This window comes from Triticum dicoccoides, chromosome 5B (genome assembly GCF_002162155.2).
Source record: "Triticum dicoccoides isolate Atlit2015 ecotype Zavitan chromosome 5B, WEW_v2.0, whole genome shotgun sequence".
In the NCBI taxonomy this organism is placed as follows: Eukaryota; Viridiplantae; Streptophyta; class Magnoliopsida; order Poales; family Poaceae; genus Triticum; species Triticum dicoccoides.
Window position 1 is genome coordinate 572,476,769 of NC_041389.1, and position 3,638 is coordinate 572,480,406.

The window sequence follows — 3,638 nt, forward strand, 5'->3', positions numbered from 1 at the left end:
TTAACAACGTATAACTTTGTGTCAATGTGTTTGGCACCACACTTGACTCGTTGTCATAGGAGCGAATTACTTAATGGTTATTGTTGTTGTCAACCATTATCTACTCCGGGTACATGTTTCTTTAACCTTTTTGCCTGTCCCTTAGCCTCATATCATGTTGTACATTACCTTCACATAATGTCAATGATAATTGATTCATTCTTTAGAGTTTTTTCACACAAAAACTCCAAGTGTGGAAGTCTGCGACAATTGTGGATTTCGCTATATATTTCACAAGTTCTACCTCTGTATTCACAACCTTTTGAGAGCGCTTGCTCCTCTTAGCATGAGGCCGATATTTTTGACTCCATTCCAGTGATCTATATATGGACTGGACATTGTCAAAACAACCCGGTTATGTGAACTATGTCAAGGTAATGTTATACTTTTGCATTCATTAAGTTTCCAACAGCTGAAGCATATGGTACCATATTCATTTGGTATATTTCGTATTGACTTTTGGAACACTAAAGTTCCCAAAATCATTACCCTTTACTATAAGAACAGGCGTAGGGTTTCTCGCATGCATACTTTAGAAACTTTTCTTAGCATGCCCATGCGACACTCCTAATACCCCTTTTATTCTTTTCTCGGTGAATCTCGATCCTTATAACGAGAGACATTCTACCAAGAACATTCTTTTGAACTTTGAGGACAAGAACTTCTTTTCCTCCTGTAGTAGATTAACATCACTACTAACAAGTAGAATGTCATCCACATGTACATGATTAGGGAATGAAATTCCCATTCTATAACTTTATACAACCACAATTGTCCTCTCATTTTATTTAACCCAAAACAACATTTGATTTTGCTTTAGTCCTTAAAAGACTTCTTCATGCAGTATCGCCTGTGTTCTTTACTTTCATCTGATGTAACTTAGATCACAATATCTTTCATCTGATGTATCTCAGGTCATGATGTGCTACCAACACTCATTGTAATCTATTCAGTGTAAAACGTGCAAAAACCTTTCAATTTAAGTCGTGTTTTACACCTTTACATATTTCCTTTGGAGTCACATTGTCCTTGTAGACTCTTTACAGGCTACTGTTTTGGCTCCATTGGAAATTACTCATGAGTCCCAAACATCGTCGGGATTCACCAATATTATTTCCTCTCACATAGTCTCTTATCATTTAGATAAACAGGCACTTCTCAAAGCTCAATTGAGCTTTAAATGAGGTGGGATCAACCTCTAATTTCAATTTCTCTAACATAGACTTCATCAGACATATCTGATTTTCTCATTCCGGTACTAGTACTTCTTTCATATGGGGTTGTTGTTGCTCTTTTATTGCCAAGCAACAATTAATTCTATAGTCTTTCATTGCCAAGAGACAATAGATTTTACAGAGACCTTTATCACAAGATCCATTTTTACTCATTCCTTCTTTATAGAGCTAACAGCAGGTGTTGTATAGGTCATACAACATGCCTCCCCAGGTATAATCTATTCGAGTCTTAGGTATTTTCATACCACGCTCCCCCAGATTACTCCATCTTCACTAAAATTGGGGTATCTTTAAACTTTATTATTTGGGTTTATTCTGTTAAAACTTTCTTCTCTATGACACTTTTAAGCACCGTCTTAGTATTCCTTACTCTGCTTTCGAAAATGTAAAAGATCCAGGAATACAACTATTTCTTTTCTTTAGGGGTATTATTATCATCCTTAATTTATCTCATATTTTTTTCTTCCCCTCAAAATGTGGCAAGAACTTTTACGCCACAATTTTGAAAAACCATTCATAACTCTTGTGAATGAGGAAACTTCGATTATCTACTTCATTTATCTGATTGCTTGATACGAAATGAAGTTATCTGTTAACTAGTATGCGAGTACTTTTTCCTTATTCCATTTCAGAAACTCAACGGAGTTCTTTATCATTAGTACTTTTGCAAGTCACACTTGCATGTCATTCTTATCTTTAGGTTTGTTTGTAACTTTTATTCTCTTTGGATTTATTGAGTGCTTAATGACCGTTACACATAAGATGTACGGTCGATACTAGGAAAGCATAATTGCTACTCCATACTTTTCTCCCAGAGTGGGACATATTAAAAGCACATGAGTCATCATATCTTTCTCCTGTCATATAGGATAAGTCCTTTGCCAAAATTTCTCCCGCCATACAGGATTTTTGACATAGTACTATGTCAACTTTACCCAGTTATGCAGGCATTTTGCCAAACTTTTCCCATCATGCGGGTTTTATCATAATCATCTTTTTCTGCTATGCGAGTAATTCACTATAAGGGACATAAATGCCAGAATTGGCTCTTTTGACTGCATATTCAATCATCAAATTCAGAAATAAATCCGAATGCTCTTTGACACACATGCTTGATCCGACATTGGTCAAATTAAACACGCATGTTGTTTGTTTCATCTCAAATCATGTTGACTGAAAAATCTTCTTCATAGAGAGTACATGAAAGACATTCGTTAACCAAGACTCTCAATGATCTATCTCTTTTCTTTTCTTGGATTAATATCCAAGGATTCTTTTCTTTTGAAGCCATTCTTTAGAGAGAACATACTCCCTCACATTTATGACCTTTCTTAGTGATCTTTCGGGTCACAAGTACCCACCATTCGCTTTCATGAATGAGAGCACGGAAAACTTTTAGTCTGAGAAAACTTAGCCAATAATCAATAATAATGAGCATAAAAGTAACCCTACGTTGGTCTGGTTAAAAAAATATGCACATTAAACTTTTGAAAGTTTCTTTTATATTCTAAATCACCGTTGTGGCAGAATTAGAATAAAACATAACCTTTTTACATTAATTCCACATCGCCGTTGGGCAGAAATGGAAATAACGCATATAACTCATAAATAATGTGATGATAGTATTTCTATTAAACAACTTTGCTAAGAAATAATCATCATCATCAACTTTATTGCAACGAGAACAAGAAATATACTTTTCTCTAGCTCAAGAGCATTTCTTGATCTTTATCTGTTATCTGAAAAATTGATCACTTTGATACTATTTTTATCAGAGATTTAAGCTTTGAACATAAGACTCATAGAACTATAGTGTTGTTATCATCAACGTTGGTCAGAAAATAACAATACCATATTCTAACTTTAAAACAAATATCTTTCTTTTGTCATAGCGGAAACTATCTGAATCTGATTTCACCCACAGGGGGAAAAACATTGCTAAGAACAGTTCTTCCAATTAAATTTTCCCGTTGGTTTCAATTTAATTGGAGGATAAACTTTTACTTTCATTGTAAAAAACATTATTAATTTTCAGAAACTTTTTACTTTTTACTTTTTACAGAAACTTTTCTTTGACTAAATGAAGATTCATGAACTTTATTATTTCCTTATAAAATTCATGAATTTTTCTTTTTCTAAAAATTGTATTTTACTTTTCAGAAACTTTCTATTTTTTGAACAATCAAAAATATCAAAAACTTTTTAGTTTACTTTTCAGAACATTTTTCTTTTTCCTTTTCTATTTTCTATACTTTCTAAAAAAAACTATATAAAACGAAAAAGGGGAAATTTGCAGCACAGCCGGCCTCGGCCCAGCTCGTGCGGCTGCGCCCGCGGCTGCTAGCCTTGGCCCAGCGCGCGGGG